The sequence below is a fragment of the Aedes aegypti genome, chromosome 1 (genome assembly GCF_002204515.2).
Source record: "Aedes aegypti strain LVP_AGWG chromosome 1, AaegL5.0 Primary Assembly, whole genome shotgun sequence".
In the NCBI taxonomy this organism is placed as follows: Eukaryota; Metazoa; Arthropoda; class Insecta; order Diptera; family Culicidae; genus Aedes; species Aedes aegypti.
In genome coordinates this window covers 259,493,196-259,512,784 of record NC_035107.1, presented here as the reverse complement: position 1 = coordinate 259,512,784, position 19,589 = coordinate 259,493,196, and the positions used below count along the sequence as shown (strand labels likewise).

Sequence of the window (19,589 nt, the reverse complement as noted above, 5' to 3'; positions counted from 1 at the left end):
TGGTTTAAAATTTATACACTCGCATTCTATGCTATTATTCCACTTTGTTCCACTTTTGTACGTAGAAGGCCTTTTCACGACATCTTATAAGTGAAATTTTGCACATGCAAAGCCTCCAGGTGTTTGCGTTATACGTACACTTTGGTTGTCTGGGGCAATTCTGAGAAAAATACCAAGAGCAATTCTCCAAGGAATCTGTAAAGGATTTATTATTTTTATTTTTTCATTTATTTTTTTTATTATTATTTTTTTATTAATTATGTTGGACTCTCTGGAGCAAATCTTCCTGGAATGCTTGATAGGACTATTGGAGAAAGTCAATAAGATTTATTTGGGAAAACCATTAGTATAGTTGTGACAGACCAAGCTGTAAGGTTGCGTTCAGCATGTTGTAAGTGTTTATGTGAAAATTGAAATGTTCTTTGTAAATTGTAACTGTTTAATAAATGTAATTTTAGGCGTCTGATGAGGGCTGAAGTGAAGTAAGCCGAAACGCGTAACGCAAAATATGCTGTTTTTGTCTGTTGTCACCGAGAAAAGCCAATATATAATATCAAATAGAAGTTCACGGTGATCAATTCTACCAATAAAAGTCAATAAGAACCTATAAAAAGTGTGAACATTACTGGAATTGTTATTCAAACAGTCCAAGGATGCACCCTAAGAGCAAGCCATACAATAATTATTGGTGGAATTGCAGGAGAATGTTTTGGATGAATCTCCAGAGCTTCTGTAGTAATCAAAAAAAAAATATATGAAATATCCCAGTATAATCCTTTGAGGAATCACTCCAGGAATTCATGAATCACTCAAGAGCAAATCCCTGGAGAAATTGTAGAATGAATCACCGGCAAAATCGTTTGGAAAAAAGCATTTTAAAAAATCTCTGAAGTGAATTCCTTGAACAAATTTTCTGAGCGTGAGTATGAGGGTTGTGCTCCTTTTCCTCGAATGCCGGTTCCTCGAACGCCAGTTCCCCGAATATACCGTTTTCCCGAAAAGTTTATGGCGTTCACAACTGTCATAACTTCATACATTTCAGGGTGGCAAAGGAACCGGTCATCTGATATGCACCCTTCTTTATTTCATTGGCGGTTATTTCGAGTTTCACCGTCCTCGGCATCTTTGCCAGTATGTGTTCACCCGAGAGTCACCAAATATCTGCTTCTTTCAACTGCTCAGGGACGACTCAAATATGACGTCCATTGTTTTTCGGGATTTCTTGACCCCCTCCCCTTTCTTCACGCTTTTGTCAATATCTAATGCACGCACTGTTACACTTTCTTAGACCCCCCTCCCCCAAATGATAGACGTCATTTTTGGATGCCTTATTCTTCTTTCTAGTTTTCCATCCTATTACTGAGGACTTTTCCTACACCTTTTTCAACTGCATCATTTATCGGGGAAACGGGCAATTCGGGGAACTGGCGATCGGGCTAATAACATCCGAAGAAACGACATTCGGGGAAAGGTAGCACAATCGAGTACGAGCATTGCTACTCCATGTTTGACCAGAATAATGTAAGTTGCACTAAGAATCAACAGACGGAGCTTGAGAATAGCTTACCATCCTTAGAATACAATTTCAAGAATTCTAAGCATTATAATAACAATAACGGCGCTGGCCATGCCCTTATGCTAATCAGGGAAGGGAAGGAATGTTAGTGTGACATCTATTGTTAGTAGAGACCGAGTTTACCTCTGCAACTTTATGGTTGTCACGAGAAAGAATTTTTATTAGTGGGAAGGAATCAGAAGCTTCACAATCAGGATTCACCTAGGTAAGTGATGTCAGAAATGTCATTCATTTCTATAGATAAAAACTGATCATAAAACATCATGACAAGAAGTGGTGAAACATTTAAAATTAAAAAAAGAAAAGGGTGACACGAAGTAACCAAAGAAAACTTAGCAACCATAACCCGTATCACCACCAACTTAGCAAAAAAAAAATCAATATTTGACTTCGCCTTCCTTGAAATTTTTTACCGCGTTTGATGTTTCCGCATTTGAGTACTATATATCAGGCTGTGAAGAAAACGCTCACAAGTCTTGTTGCCGAATCATTCAATTTTTTTTTATTAAAAAAACAAGAGCTATTCATACAATTCATTGTTTTCAAATGCATTCATTTACGTCACATTCATACTGTTGTCTCGTAAATGCATGAGTATACACATTTCACGAATATTGAATAAGAGCATAAAACAAGCTCATAAATTGATAATCTATCGTCAACAAGGTAGCTACTTTTAATCTCGTCACAACCATCAGACACGAAATCGTACTTGATCGCTCAGACCATCTCAAAGCACTGTCACTTGATTGTTCGGGTCATCTCGAAGTACACTGTAATTCTTTTGAAAAATATTCTGAATATAAACTTGTTGAAATTCTTGAAAGAATCTCTGGTGCGGTACTTCGGTGAATATTTGAAAATTTCTTAGGAAGAATCTCACAACTTTGTTCAAGAGTCGATTGGAGACTATTGAGAGCTTTATTATATAAGCTGCTCTAATACGAATTCTAGAAAAAAAAAACCTCTAAGAAAATTCCTAATGGAATAACCGGGGAAAATCCTTGTGAAACCTCTGGAATTATTTTTAAAATATCTATTGGGAGTATGCATAAATGAATTTTTAGTTTATATTGTTGTAGCATTACCCTCCTGATAAACGGAAAAAAATAAAATTCATCTGAATTACTTCTAAATATAATATTATTCGAGCCGTGTTCCAAACAGACAAAATGGCAATTAAAAAAACTGAAAATGTTTCGTTGGAACTTTCCAAAAATTGTTTTAAGCATACATATTTTAAAAAAATTGACCAAGTAAATATGAATTTGTAAACAAACAATAGTTTAAACAATTAGACTTCTGTCAAAGATATAAGAAATTGTTCGCATGATTTATTAACAGTCCGCAGGCTTGATACAAACTTCTCTGCGATGCAGAGATGAGTCGATTTTGCTGTTTTTCTGAGGAGTAAAAACTGAACTCCAAATTTCCAACACAGATTCTTAAGCAATTTGAGTGAGAGTGCAAAAAAAAATGCGAATGTTTTTTCTGGTACTCTCTCTCCCTCTCTCTTGTTGTGATGCTCACCTTTACTGTGAGTAATTTGATGCGTGGCATCAAAGGAGCTCGTGAGTATCCCGCCCGAACAAGGCAGGCCTCGGGGATTTGTGGTGGCACTCCTTTTTGATGGAATTTTACTCTGTTGTGTTTTGTGCTGCAACTTCCTCGCTCATTTGTCGCTTAACTCTGATGATATTGAGGAGTGCTATCGTGCCTGGCTGCTACACGTGGTGAAAGCCACTGCGGGAATCGCTCAACAGCACTCACTAGTGCCCCAGACAACCAAAATGTACGTATAACGAAATCACATTTTGCATTATGCGATGCTTATTAGAGATGGTCGGGTTTCACATTTTTCAAACCCGAACCCGACCCGTACCCGACTTATTTTATTCCTTCAAACCCGGACCCGACCCGAACCCGAGACAAAAATTTAAAAGCAAACCCGGACCCGACCCGAACCCGAAAAGTTTTCGCTGTTCAAACCCGAAACCCGAGAAAGTTTTCTAAGAAAAACCCGAGTTCGAAAAGATGATAAATTCATCGTTTCTGATGCATAGGGCAGCTTTCCGGTTGTTACTACACACCAAAAAAATCTTAGATTTACACGTAACGTAATATTAGCCTCAATCGTGCAAAGCCATTTCTCATCTATTATTCAATGATAAAACCTATAAACACATCTATTATGTACAACATTGTTACCAAAATCCTTAATATTGAACGCGAAACGTCTTCTCTCGAAGAATGTTGCATGCAAAACGGCACGGTTTACATGATTTTCACGCTGAAAATTCAATCATAAATAATGCACATGGAATGACAAGCCGTCGATCCATCCATGTGCATTATTTTTGACAGAATATTCAGCGTAGAATCATGTAAACCGAGAATTCTTGTTTGCAATTTCACTTTGAAGATGCAAGAAAGCATGTAACATTGGCGAATGTTGGATGGAAGATCATGAAATGTTTCAGTTTCACTCAAGTTTGCAAGCATTATCGAATGCAATGAGACAGTTTGCATTGATTAACGTTGAATGTTCAGTTGCAACTTGTTTTACATGATTATCATCAAAAATTACGTGTCATGTAAATTTGAGATTTTTTTGCTGTGAATGATCATTTTATTTTAGATGGTTTAAGAGGTATTGATTATTTTAGGCACTACTTAGGTCTCAGATAAACAAAAATAATATAAGGTTATTTCCGAGCTTTTTTTGGAAAACTTTTTAGGCTTCGTGGGCATGTGATAAGTGTTGTCGAGCATTGAATACATTGTTATACAGTGTGTGCGGTTTCCACTCTATATTGGAAATTTTTCATTACATTTTTTTCCGTTATTTGGTGTTGTGCTTTATTGAAAAGGCAAATTGGACACTTGCCCTATTCAAACTTAAAGCTTGTTGAAATTATTCTTCTTCTGCACTGTTCTAGGATACAAATACTGCATATAAGTATAAAAAGTCTTTGCAAGACAATTGTGCGATGCACTGATAGCTTGCTTGAAAATAAAATCAATATGTATGAGAGATCACGCAGTTAAAATGAAACGGTTAACGTTTTTAGGAGTTCTAACTTGAATTATGTTGAAGTAATATCATCTTTAGATTGAACAAGACCTTAAAAGTTGGAAAGACACATCTACGATATTGACCTATTTGTTGGCAATATATAGTTTTATTTACAATGCTCAAAATCCTTAACACCGCTACGGCTATTTGGGCCCCCAAATAGCGCGCAGCTATTCAGCAAGACCAAGCTGAGGGTCGTGGGTTCGAATCCCACCGGTCGAGGATCTTTTCGGCTTGGAAATTTTCTCGACTTCCCAGGGCATAGAGTGTCTTCGTACCTGCCACACGATATACACATGCAAAAATGGTCATTGGCATAGTAAGTTCTCAGTTAATAACTGTGGAAGTGCTCATGAGAACACTAATCTGAGAAGCAGGCTCTGTCCCAGTGAGGACGTAAAGCCAGAAAGAAGAAGAAAATCCTTAACACCCTATTTTGCATTTTCATCAAACTCACACATATTCATGATTATCTCAGAAATCTTCCATAGGATTGTCTTCATTATAATGAGCTTTTGATATACACGCCGGGAGAATGGTAGGACCGTATTTTGTTCAATTATTGACATACTAGAAGTTGCTCTAAATTTAAGTAGAATTTTTTTCTCATCCCTAAACACCCCATTTTACGGTATGTGTATCAAGGAAACATGAGCAATCATTTCAAGATTTATTCAGGTGTTATCATTATTTATTTTAGAATTTTCAGAATCCAAGGAAGAAATCTCAAAATCTAATTAAGAATCTCCAAATATTTTTTGGAAAATCAGACCAGTATCCCAGAAAAAAATACCAGGGACAACGTCTGAAGAAATGCTTCGAAGATATATAGAAGAACAAATTTAGATGAAATCTGGAAACTTGTTTCAACAGTCTTGGATAGATTTTTGATAAAACTTGTGTCCATAAAACAATCCCTACAGGAAATCCAAATGTTATTCCTAAATAAATTCCAGAAGACATGTTTTAATTGAATCTGTTGAAGGATTTGATGCATCATTACTGCGGATTTCACTGCGATCGATGGGGTGAGTTAGACTTGCTGCGAGTGGAGTTTTCAAACCGGAAGTTTTTGCCTGGACATGTCTTTCAGCCGAAAATAAGTGTTCCCAAGTCAATTTGTTACATCTTTAGCAACAAAACCAATAATTTAACGGTAGGTTTTCGTCACAAATGCAAGAATACATCATTTGGTTTATTTTCTTGCATAGAGAGAATCCTGTAACCTGGTTCCGGAAGTACTTTCAGAGTAGGAGCCGAAGCCATGGAACAAATATAATTTTGACCCGAACCAACATAGATGGCTACTTAAACGTCAGAAATCATCTCAGATACAAGATAATACAAGATAATAACCATATAGCCAATGCTGGATTGTAGGGTTACTTCCGGTGAACCAAGAGATAAACATGGATGTAGCTAAAATCAAGGCATGCGGCTGTTCAAACTTCATGAAACAACTTCCAGCCATTGTCTGCTCATCTGGCCTAAGTGTCCATACAGGCAAAAAGCATGTTCTTGCACCAGGTTGAGACTATTTCATGAAGTTTGCCGTCGCTTGCCGATTTTTGAACTTCATCCATGTTTTTTCCCTGGCTCACCGGAAGAGACTCTTTAACCCAGCATTAGCTTTATGGTAGAATTGGAAATATTAAGAGTTGATGTCTTGCATTGGATTTCTGAGATGAATTTATGACGTTCAAATAGCTGCCTATGTTACTTCGGGTTAAATTTACACTTGTTCCTTGGCTTCGGCTCCTACCCGAAAGCGCTTCCGGAACCAGGTTCCAGCTTTCACCCCCATGCAAAAAATAAGCCAAATGATGTATTTTTACGTTGCTCTGTTGATGACGAAAACCTATCGTTAAATATTGGTTTCATTGTCAAAGATGTAAAAAAAATTGTTTCTGGTTGAAAAACATGTTCAGACCAGAACTTTCCGATTGACATCCCCCCCCCCCACCTCATAGGAAGTCTAACTCATCTCATCAATCGTAATGTAAATCTTATTTCATTAAACACAAATTTTGGAGCGTTTTAAAAAAATGGTCTGTCCCAGGGCTTAGCGGGTTGAGGAAAACAACAACTTGTACTCTGTTAAAAAAAAGTACAATAGAGCACTCTGAGGAGTTTCTGGAACTTTTTGAAGACAGAAAAATAGGATCATTGAAAAATCAAATCATTGAGAAATCTCTGGCGAAATTTCTGTCGGATTTTCTTGGAGAAATACGACTTGAGTGATGCTCTGAGAAATCCTGGAATAAAATCCTTCTATTCCGTGTCAATAACTGGCCAAAGTGAAGTTGTCGGCAATCGGGAGTCTTGCTCTCTGAGAAAGAAAAAAGAGGGTGGTTATCTCTCTTAGACTTTCGTTTCATGCAAAAATAGGTGATGAGATTATGTTAATGATCTTTTTGAGCTTGAGCTTGAGCTTGAGCTTGAGCTTGATTGGCCGCCCGTGGATGCACTCCAGTATCGCCAGATCAGCTGCACTTACACAAAGAACCAACCGAATGACTGCTTGGGACTAACAGGCATCCTCAGTGTATAAGTGCTGGTGATCTTCTATGTTTAGGCAACAATGGCACCTGCCACGTCAGAATGCAGACCAATGAGGGGAAGGGGGAGGAATTGATGATGCATTGAACTGACTCCCACGTAGACCGTATATTCCACTGCATCCACGTCAGTTCATGCGGGAGTGTATGGATTGGGGGAAAGGCATGGCAGAGAGGTTTGCTTTTGTGGTTAGCAGACTGCCAATGTATCAGGCGTAAGAAAGGTGTGCGCGTGGAAGTAGGAAGCGTTAGGGAAACGGTTTCTTGTCCGTCTCTGGTTCTAGCGTTTGCTATGAACGAATAGTTTGAGTGTGATATATTTAGAATGGAAGATAGAAGCAAGTGAGAGATATGCAACTACAAAGTACGAGGAAAGGGACGGGCCTGGGATTGAACCCATGACCTTCTGCATATGAAGCAGAAGCGGTAGCCATCAGACCACCAACCCCGTCTAGTTAATGATCTTTTTTATGCTAAAAACGTTATAGTTTCAAGGCTTGATAACACCTCTTGATGGAAAACCTGGTTTCGCTTATAGAGGGTCGAATGTTGTAAAAGAATACTTGGGTCTTTTCACGAAGGATTTTATTAATAGAATTCTTGAAAAAGTTCTTGTAGGAAAGCCTGGTTGTACATGAGAGAAACCTTTGAGGTGTTCCAGGATGAACGAAGCTTTCGGAGTAACAACGGGAAATAATACAAAAGACATCTTCAGGAGGATTTTTCGAAAAAAAGTTAAATCTTAGATAATTGTTTAAAGAAACCTTTCAACGACTTTCTGTAAGAAATCCTTTAAGCAATGCCTACACTACATTTCCTGGAACAACTCAATCGACGGTGCACAGGTCTAACTCCATCTAGATCAGTGTGCTGCAACCTTCGGGATATGACGACCCATATCGTTAAAATGTATTTTCTTTGGGTGGTAATTTGGAACACATGTTTCACATTCCAGAGTAAATGTGAATCTCGTCGCGACTCCCTCGCAAAATATCAACGCAGAATTCTGGAGTTTGTATTTTATAACCTTCAACCTTTGGAGGTGAATCGAATGGGAGGTGGTGGAGCACTTCGCAACCCATTTACTTAACCTGCAATTTTGAACGCGAGTTATCGGATTCCCAGAGGAGGTGGTGGCAGTTACCCTTGCACGGGAGATCGCACGGGAATACGAAATGGATTCCTCTCGTAGTTTTTTTTCTCCACGTACGAATACCGCTTACATAAAGTAAAGTGGGGCAAAAGTTTCTGTTGGTCTAAATATCACTATGGTTTGAACGCTGTTTAGGTGAGATACTTTCACTCACGAACTTTCTTTGCATTGGATAAAATAAAAATAAAATCTAATTTATTATTTTATTTTGGGGCGTTCCTGGACCATTTATAAAGATGCTGTTTTCATCACTCTTTTTATAGTTTGCACTAACGTAAGAACTACACGACATTCACGAGACACGACAAGACATAACACTCATCGTCAAAAAGTTTTAAAAATTACTTTTTTGTCGACCGGTTTTGGGCGCGATATAGCCCATCTTTGGGACAATGTCGAACATTGTCCCGAAGATGGGCTACATCGCACCCGAAACCGGTCAACGAAAAGGTAATTTTTAAACTTTTTGACGATTTGTAAGAACGATGAGAACAACTTACCCTATTCGTTGGGAGAACGTACGCTTTTCCAGCGAATTTCATGTTGCATGTTAGTGATAGGTGTGAGATTACCCGGTGAATGATGATTACGATGGTGTGTGGTTTAATAGAAACCCCCGGTCTCGTTCTCCGGCTACCGTCCGATGGGGTGACAATGGTTACTGATTGAGGATTCAATTTCGCTTGATTGGCAGTCAGAAACAGCTTATCATAGCTTGAAGGGGTGGAAGTTGGCCTGAAGTTTGATTGCCTATTTATGATTGGATAAAGTCACCCTGTTCCATTTCACAAGCAGATCTGATTAAATTTCTGGTTTTGTGCGTGAGTTTGTGGCAAGAAGAAAGCTTCGGGATGATAGTGGGAGTGATTTACATACGCGGGTTGTCATCTTATCAAACATGTGACGTCTTGTGAACAAAAGCTCTTAGCTCTTATTTCTTGCACACATATCTTAATTTGTGGTTATGAAGAATGTTCTTCGAAATAGGTATACAGTTTGTTTCAGTAGGCGTTCCTTAGTAACAAAAACTCATTTTTTTCATGATGCTTTGTATCTAAAAGTAAAACTTTTCGTATGTCCACTTGGCTTAACGTTCTCTCACTGGGACGGAGCCGGCTACTCAGTTTGGTGTTCTTATGAGCACTTCCACAGTTATTAACTGAGAGCTTTCTTTGCCAAAGTTGCCATTTTCGCATTCGTATATCGTGTGGCAGATATGATGATACTTTATGCCCAGGGATGTCAAGGAAATTTCCATTACGAAAAGATCATGGAACGACCGGGAATCGAACCCAGACATCTTTAGCATGGCTTTGCTTTGTAGCCGCGGACTCTAACCACTCGGCTAAGTAAGGCCCTAGGCGTATATACTACAACGATTTGTCAAAACCCTTCAGTAATAAGTAAGATCGACGCTTCTCGGAATGTGATTCAGAATTTGAGAACGCGGCTGAATAAGGGTGGATTATATATAGATCTTAGTCAACTTAATCTATCGCCAATTTCGTTTCGTAATATGAGTCTTTCACTGGGAGTTTTACAGTATATTCAGTGCTTATTTCCTTTGGCGACTTCCAGCAGACATCGACCTGGTTTTTAGCTGATGTTTTCAGCATAAAAACATCAAAGATTCATCTTTGGAAATTATGATAAATTATGCATCCCAAATAGTGCTTGTTGAAAAAATTCTTTCCACAAGGGAATTTTCTTTCATTTCCAAGGGAAATTTTTCATTTTGCTACTTCTAGAAGACGTGAAATGTAAAACTCAAACGTCTTGCCTGCTTCTTCATTAATCTTAAGCAGGCTTTTCAATCCTTTATAATCGTATAATCTGATTTGAGCATGTCCAGTTTTAGCACAATTGTTGAACACTTATTGACCAGATAATAATGTTATTTGATTTTATACTTTAAACTTTTCTAATCTGATAATTCTTACGGAATTCGGTTGGAGCGAACAATAACGAACAATTCCGCAAATCATCATTCATAAACGAAGGAAATAGCCATCTATCGATGTCACATCCATCCATCCTACAACCCAATTCGGTCAGCGACCCAAATTGACCCCACTGTGTAAAAACATCAGTCAATGTCCGACCCGATATGGCTCACCATTCCAAAACTGTGTATATTTACAGTTCACTTCCCGTGTTCGTCCGAGGCAATCAGGTAAATCGGACCTGCCAAATGATGGTACCTTCGTCTTCCACTGTCAGACAACTTGGACCGAATACGAATACCTAACCCTCTGCCTCGTACTGCGATTGATTTCATTTGACCGAACGCACCCACCAACAGCAGCTTTACTCAACGGTAGCATTCCCAAACTAAAGTGTTTCTGTCAGTTTGTGCGTTGAACCCTAGCCTCGAAAAGGTCTCGAAACACTAAAGGGCAGTCCATCAGAGGGCTGGTGGCGACTGAGTAACTTTGAAATAGGAACATATAAATGATCTTATGCTTGAAAGAGGAGACCAGAAACAGTTCGAAAAGGAATCATACAAAAAAACAAATAAACAGGAATGATGAAAAGTTCACATATAAATTTTTCAGAAAACTCTTTTTCTACGATTGTTCCTATTTTTTTTATTCACTTCAGCAGCGTTTTTTTTTCAAGTTACGTATTTTCAAGTCGTATTAAAGTACTTCTTATTGCAAAATTTCAGACAATTAGGCTGAAAAAACCCCATGCCAAAGTGAATCAGGGAAGAGCCCAATTTTCGTATTACTGTATACTGTTTAAGAATTTCAGAAACTAATCCAGAAACCGTATACCCTACAGCATTTTTTACACAGCTTTCGCCAAATATTCCTTCAGAGATTTCTCCAGGAAGCGATCAAAAGCACTAGCAGAAGTTTTAAACCGGTTCTAATAAGGCTCTAGGAATACTTTCTACAATTCCATCAGCAATTCTGACAGCAGTTCCTCCACAACTGTCACCAGGGATTCCTTCAAGTATTATTCCAGGTATTTCTGCAAGAAAATTGCCACAGTATCTTAAGGAATTCCTGCAGGAATGATTTTTTCATAGATACCTCCGGTTAAATGTTGGAATGCCTCCAATGAATTCTTAATAGATTGCTCCAGTTTAATGTTTACTGGAGTTTCTTTAGAAATTTCTCCAATGATTCCTCCAGGTGCTTTCCTTAGAATTTCTTCAGGGAGCGAAGATTTCTCTAAGAATACTTCAAGTGTCTTCCCCTGATATTCCTTCAGCGATTTCTCCAGAAACTCTTTCAGAGACTCCTAGCACAAATTCTTCAAGGATTACTCCAGATATTTCTCTAGAAATTTTTCCAAGGATACTTACAGGGGTTTATCCAGGAATTATTCCGGAGATTTCTTCGTTTGAATTCTTCCAGGAATTTTACCAGGATTTCCTCCTGAAATTTTACGTGAAACTACTTAACGAATTTTTCAAGGGATTCGTAGAGAAATTCCTCCAAGATTTCTTCCAGAGATACTTCCATGAAAATTGCTACATGAGTTACTCCTAGATTGCAATCCTACAGATATTCCCATCTTAATGGGAAACATCTCCAGAGATTTGTTACGGGCCCCCAAAATTTCCGCCGGGATTTCCACAAAAATTTCCCTTAGATATTTCTCCAGAGATTTCCTCATAAAATGCTTTAGGAATTTAAATAAAAAATACCCTAAGGATTCCTCCATGATTTTTTCCAAAAATTTATCTAAAAAGTTTTCCTATAGAAGTTATGGGAAAATTCCTGGATAAATTTTTGGAGAAGTTTCTCGAAAATATTATAGAGATATGCCTGTTTTGTTTTGTGCAGAAATCCCTTGAGAAATTCCTGGTTCAATATCTGGAGAAATTATTGCAGATCTCTACGGAGGGATAGCCATTGGTGTAGGAACAGGGGGGGCAGGGGGGCCAGGCCCCCTCCAAAATCATTCAGCCCCCCCCCCCCAGAAATTTTTGATGATAATATACAAAATATGAATATTGAAGAAATAATCATTTACGAGATTCAAACGTGAAGACAGATCTTCTGAATGAATTGACAAATATTCTTGATGAATTGACAAATATTCTTCAGAAGTTACGTTCTTTTGTTTTGTACAACAATCTTGGGAAAACCTCGCTTGTCGTACACAGTATCAGTGTGGCGGTTCTAACTTTGGTGAATCGTGCGACATCCGAAAGATGAATCGTGTGGCTGTCGCTCAATTGGTTTTCCGCAAGAACCAGCTTATTGTTGTGTGCGGTAAGCGCAATTTTTCGACATTTCTTTTGCAAAAAATACAGTGATACTAAAACGCGGAAATTTTGTTCCTTATATTTGTATTTTCTGAATAATGCAGACAATACTGTTTCAAATATTTTAGCATAAAGCACCATTTTCACTGCCATATGATATCCCAAGTTTTTTTTTAAGGTGCCTTACTCAAGATATCCGGTGATGATGATTACCCGTATAAGAGCTCTCTTAATAAATTCATAAATTATTTATGATTCGTATAATGTACGACGGCCCAGATAGCCGTAGCGGTAAACGCGCAGCTATACAGCATGACCATGCTGAGGGTCGTGGGTTCGAATCCCGCTGGTCGAGGATCTTTTCGTAAAGGATATTTTCTCGATTCCCAGGCCATAGAGTATCTTCGTACCTGCCACACGATATACACATGCAAAAATGGTCAATCGGCAAAGAAAGCTCTCAGTTAATAACTGTGGAAATGCTCATAAGAACACTAAGCAGAGAAGCAGGCTTTGTCCCAGTTGGGACGTAACGCCATAAAGAAGAAGAATGTCCGACAAAATTAAATAAAAAATAGGCAAAATAACTGGAGAAAGCTTTTTGAAAAGAGATGGCTGAAATTGTATGATAAAATAAGGCTAAATTCATAACAGATTTTTTCAGAGATTTCAGCGTGGGTTGGGCTTCTTAGAATAGTTCAACAAAATTGATCATAGTTTTTTTTTTTATTCCGGCACTTATTTCTTTCTTTGATTTCGCTTCAATTTTTTCAAACAATCTTGCATGAATGCAACTTTTCCATGAAGTATTATTATATTCTCAAAAATTTTAGCACAGTCAAATTTCGCAAGAAGAGAGTGGCTTTATACCTTCTGCTAAAAAATGTCTTTAAAAACATTCAAATAATATAGTTAGATTAGTTCATACTTTCACCGTGAATTCCTCCTGGAGGACAACCATTCCTCATATGGCTATGTTTTATCCACAAAAACGTTCACGGATTCAACTAAAAAACCTCAACCTTTCAAAAGTTCAAACTTTTTCTTCGCAATTCCTCCAAAAAGTCATTGATTCTGTCAAAATATTTTATATAGTTTTCTCAAAAGAATATTACAAATTAGTTCGCGAAGTTCATCAAAAGTTATTCGGGAATATTTTCAAAATACGTGACAAATTCTCCTATGTTTTGATCTGAAAATTCTACTTCAAATTCCCGGATTATACAAGAATTATCCACGAACAGTATGTTTGGAATGTGTCTACGAATCTTAAGAAAAAATTGTCGAAAACCCTCAAACATATCTTTGCTTCCAGTATTAGCTTAACGGTAGTAGAATTAGTACAAAAACATTTGTAAGGATCTTCCTTAAAACAATACTTTCGAAATAGTTTCATCAATTCTGCCAATAATCCATATTCTGGAATTGAATTCATGTGCAGTTCCTAGACAGAAATCATAGTGCTTTCTGTCAGAATTCTGGGGAATCCAGAAATCAAAAAAGGAATTTTAATAGATTTCAAGAACAATTTTCAAAAAAGATTCCGATGGAGCTTCTTGAGAAATATATATTTTTTTTTAATTCATTAGAGAGGTTTCAATTATCCTTTAGCCATTCTCCTCTTGGGAAAACATGATATATCATCACTTATCTTTATTTGTTCCGTTGTTCATCTGTTATTTGTTGCAACATTTTATTATTTCTCTTTCCATCATTTGTCGCTCTCTTGACCAATTTCGTACAAAAAATCTTTTTATACTTCAGAAGACAACAATAAACAGAATATAAAGGAAAAAAAAACAATTCTAAGAGTTTTGAAAAATTACAAGATTCTTTAGGTATACTATCTGATAGTCCATCAAAAATTCCACTTATTTTTTTTAATGCAATGCAAAAATTTCCTCCGAGATTTAAATACGGTAAAAACTTTCAGATTTTTTTTTAAATAACGCCAATATCTTCACGTTAAACTTCTGCAGTTCTACCATAATTGTTAAATATAACTCGTCACCAACTTTTTTTTTTTTTGAATTTCTGCAAGTACGAAGAAATGGGTTTTTACTTTGATCTGTTCCTCATAGTATAACGAAACTTCGAAGCCCATGCAAAACATTTTCTAATATGTTAGATACAGATACCTGCAGTAAAAATTCAATTCCCATTAACGTAAATCATTGTCCATTATAAAGGACGGGTCAAAAAAACAAAAATTTTTGTTTTAAATCCTACAAAACCACATAAGCTTTTCTATGAGGTACATCGATAGGAATTTTGTCAAAAAATTTCAGACGGTTTCTACGCTGAATTCTTGAATTTTTTGACAATAATTTAGTGAATTTTTATAAATTCAATTTAAACTGAAATTACCTAAACAAAGTTTTAGAAGTTCTTCCAAAACTATAAGTTTGAAATAAATCGGATACGGATATTGAGTGATCCGTAGAGTAATTTGTGAAGAAATCTTTAACAAAAATAAAGATGTATTCTTGGAGTAGGTTTTGAACCAAATATGACGAGTGTATAGATATCTACATTTTCTTTTTGGAAGAATCCCTGATTAAACATTCGGAAAATATATGGAGGAATTTTTAGAAACCTCGATGAAATTTTTGGAGAATTTTTTTTTTCAAAAAATTTTAGATTGAATGGAAAAATCCTTTAGTAACTCTGTTGGAAAATTTGTATTAATATATCCTCAGAAGAATGGCTAATGTGCGAAGAAAAAAATTGGAAAATACTTGGATGTATTTCTGATCAATTTATCAGTAGAATTCTAGGACGAAACCCAGGGAAAACAATAATATTATTCTCCGAAGGAATCCGTGAACAAATTGCTCGGGAAACTTACACTGTAGGCATATCTGAAGAAATGGAGGAGTCCTTGTAAAATTCCTGAAGTTATCTTTGAAGGAATTCCTTATTGAACTTTTGATAGAATCACAGGTAGAACTGTTTCTTTTGTGAATTCCACCAAAATTCCTTCATGAATTTCATATGTAATTGCTTCGTGATTCTACAAGGTATTTCTCCATAAATTTAATCAAGATTTTGTCCAGTGATTTTATCAGGAATTCCTGTAAGAGCTCCATTAGAAATTTCACCAGGTATTCCGGCAGGGATTCCACCAGTAGTTCCTCTAGGAATCAGGAGTAAGGGATTTAAACACGAGTTTGTCCCGGAATTTCATCAGGGGTACTTCTAAAGTTTCTATTTCTATTTCTTTTCCTACAGGATTTTCGTCAGGAGTTCCTTCAGAGATTCTATCTGTAATTTATCCAGAGATTATATCAGGAGTTCCTCAAGGAAATGCTTCAGAATTTATTTTAGGGATAATGATTTCACCAGTAATTTGGGAACCCACTAGTTTATCCTCCATATATTCTATCAGGAGATCCTCATGAGATTTAAACAAGGAATTCCCTCTGGGATTTTTTCAAGAATTCCTTCATCAATTCCACTGGAAATTCCTTCGAAAACTCCACTTGGATTTTCTCTAAGGATTCCAACTAAAATCCTTCACATAAATCCTCGAAGGGTTCCTCTATAGTTTCCACCAGAGGTTTTCATCTGTAATTGGCCAAGGTAATTCTCCAGGATTTCCATCAGAAAAACTTCTAAGGATTTCAGCTAAAATTCTCATAGGGATTCCACTTGAATTTCTTTCAGAAACTCGACTAGTATTTTTCCGGTGATTTTAGCGGGAATTCAAAAAATCCTCTAGAAGCTCTTCTAAAACATTCTGGAAAAAATCCTTCAAGGAGTCCAACAACATTTTATCCATTCAAGGATCCAACAACGAATATCTCAAGGGATTCGTCCGCATTTTCCTATAAAGATTTTATAAGTATTTTCTCTAATTATTTCATCTGTAATTTTTCGAGAGAGGAGTTTTTAAGGAATTTCACAAGGAATTCTTCCAGGGTTACATTGGATCACGAGAGTTTCGTCAGAATTTCCATCAGAAAAATCTAAAAGTTTTACTAGGTTTCACTTATCAGGGTCAGTTTTTTTTTTCTATAGTCCACCAATACGTATTCCTTCAAAAAGCTTCTACAGAATTCAAATACATTAATACTTCAAGGATTCCACGAATTTATTTAGAGAATTGAATGTCTTCAGGTTAAATCCCTAAAGTAACACCTTGAAGTTTCTTTTGGAGAATTTTTGAGGAAATCCATGGAGCAATTTTTTGAGAAATCCTTAGAGAAATCACCAAAGAAATCACAGAAGAAATTCCCAAAGAATTCCCTGGAGAAATTCCTGGAAAAACTTTTAAAGCAATCCCTGAAGACTTCCTAGAGGATTCTCTAAGGTGATTCCTGGTGGATTCCTTGAGCAAAAAAAATCCCACAAGAAATACTGGAAGGAATTGATGGATAAATTCCTTTAGGAATCTTCGGAGGAATTTGTAGGCTTCGTGGCCGAGTGGTTAGTGGCGTCAGTCGTTCAGGCGTACTGAGTCGTGAAGTGTGGGTTCGAATCCCGCTCCAGTCGGAGAAAACTTTTCGTCAAACGAAAAATTCTTCACTGGGTTACTGAGTGTTCCGTGTTGTCCGTTGCCTAATGTTGGTGATTGTGCAGCGTTTGGCTGAAGACGATGTAAATTGTCTTTATAACGTCAGGTATATTCGTCAAGTGATTCCTAAAGAAGTCCCTGGATGCCTCGTAGGGTTCCTTCAGGGATACAGGTAAGGATCATTGAAGGAAATTATAACCCAATTTATTGCAGATTCCCTAGAAGAATCCCCGGAGGACAGTCTGGGGGAACCTCTCAAAAAATTGCAAGCGCAATCTCTACAGAAATTCCTAATGGAATCTCGTGTAGGAAGATTTGGTGTATTCTTTTGCAGTATTTCTTGTGGAGTCCCTGAAGACTTCCTGCTGGAATCCTTGCTTGATGAGTCCTTCGTGAATTTTTGGGTAGAATCATAGTCAGAATTAAATCTCTGCATGTATTTATGTAGGAATTCTTGAAGGAATTTCGTGTAGAAATCTCTGGAGCAATCCCTAAATGTTTGAATTCATCGCTAAAGGATTTTCTGCAGGAATCTGTGGAGGAATTTCTAGGGATGGTACAATTTTTGATGGAACCCCTGTAGTTATTTATTGGGAGGGATTCCTTGAGCAATCTCTTTAAGATTTTTTAGAAGAATTCCAAGTTAAATTGCAGGAAAAGAATCCGGAATATGAATTCTTGGTGTTTCGCTGGAGAAATTCTGAAATAATTTTTTGGAGGATTTTTTTGTTGTATTCTTAAAGGAAACATTGGATATATCACAGAAGAAATCTCTTAGGCAGTTTTTATATAAATCCCCAGAGGAATCTGTACAACAATTACTGAAAAGAATCATTGCAGCAATTACTGGTAGAATTTGTGATGCAATTCCTGTTCAAATTTAAGAAGGAAGCCTTAAAGAAGTCCTGGTGGAATCTCTGGGGAATTTCTTGTGATAAATTTCTTGAGGGATCTCTCATGGAGTTTCTTAAAAAAAATCTCAAAAAACTATATAGCAATCGATGGGAGAGGCAGCCTTCGAGTAAGCCTTTAGGTATTACTAAAGAAATCACTTGAGATTTTTTTTGGATTGATCTTCGAAGGAATCACTGCAGGAAATCGTGAATAATTTGTAGAGGAACCTATAAAGGAATCTTTGGAAGAATGCCACCTGCTTGGAGGATTTTCCCCGGAAGAATTTTTGGTTGAATCTGCGGATAAATTTCTAAAGGAATCATTGAAAAAAAAATCTGGTAAAACCCTAGGAAAAATTTCTACTGAAATCCCTAGTATATCCCATGGACGCCTGGAAAATCTCTGTAGTAGAGTTAATGGAAGAAACCATTAAAAGATTCTTGATACAATATTTGAAGAAGTTCAAATAGCCATTCCCACATTGATGACTGTTTAGAATAATCCTCGACAGAAACCCCTCATAATTTCAGAGCTTTGCCGGAATGTTCCGTGCGATTTATAACTAGAATTCCTCATATATATCAATTTTTCTGGCATTGCTCGATTTACGATTATTTCCCAAAAATCGTAGAAGTATTCCATGCACAGCCGCAGAATTCGAAAAAAAACATCAATCACGCATCCACTAGATTTGCCGAGATCATTCAAAACATGGGAAGAAATATAGTGTTGTGCAACGGTATTTGACAGTTGGTCAAACGGTTGCATCAACATAAATCGGTTTGACTTACTGGGGGTGGAGTCAATGTTGGTCAAACCGTTTGAGCATCTCTGTGGGCTGCATAAGACACCGACACGTTAATGCTTCCAGTGGACGATTTGCCCTTTGAAGGAAGCACCACACTAGACAACGGACTAGCATGCAACGCCCAGTTGCACAGTCGAAATAAATTTCTGACTAAAAGTTTTCCGGACTGAAGCGGGAATCGAACCCACACCCCTTGACTCGATGCGGCTAAATGCTTGACAACACTATCCGCACAGCCACGAAGCCCACAGAACGATCTGTGAAGATTTTTTTGTACGAATACATAGAATAATCCATAAATAGGAATCCCGGGAGGAACTCCTGGAATAATTCTGGAAGAATTGGCAGAAAAATAAGGCTCAAATTATCGAAACTGGTCAAACAATCTGGTAGCGGTCCAAAGCTTTCTCTGTAGTAAAATCCGGTGGAACCTCTATTGGAATTCCCTGAGAAATCACTATATAGGTTACTATAGATATCATCTTGGAGGAATTTTGGGTTAAACCACAATAAGAATCTGCGAAGTAATTCCTGGAAAAAACTCTGGAAGAGTCTCTGTAACGATTTTTTTCGTACTTCGTAAGGATTGGCTGAGCCCAGATAGCCGTAGCGGTAAAGGCGCAGCTATTCAGCATGACCATGCTGAGGGTTGTGGGTTCGAATCCCACTGGTCGAGGATCTTTTTGTAAAGGAAATTTTCTCGATTCCCAGGGCATAGAAGTATCTTCGTACCTGCCACACGATATACACATGCAAAAATGGTCAATCGGCAAAGAAAGCTCTCAG

General features: G+C 37.3%; 1 long non-coding RNA gene across 1 annotated transcript; it reads left to right on the top strand.

The window, feature by feature from the left end:
- Positions 1-332: 332 nt before the first annotated feature.
- LOC110674661 lies at positions 333-558 on the top strand. The gene is made up of 2 exons (XR_002499076.1): positions 333-391; positions 459-558. It is a non-coding gene; the product is annotated as an uncharacterized LOC110674661 (long non-coding RNA).
- The last annotated feature ends 19,031 nt before the right edge of the window (positions 559-19,589 follow it).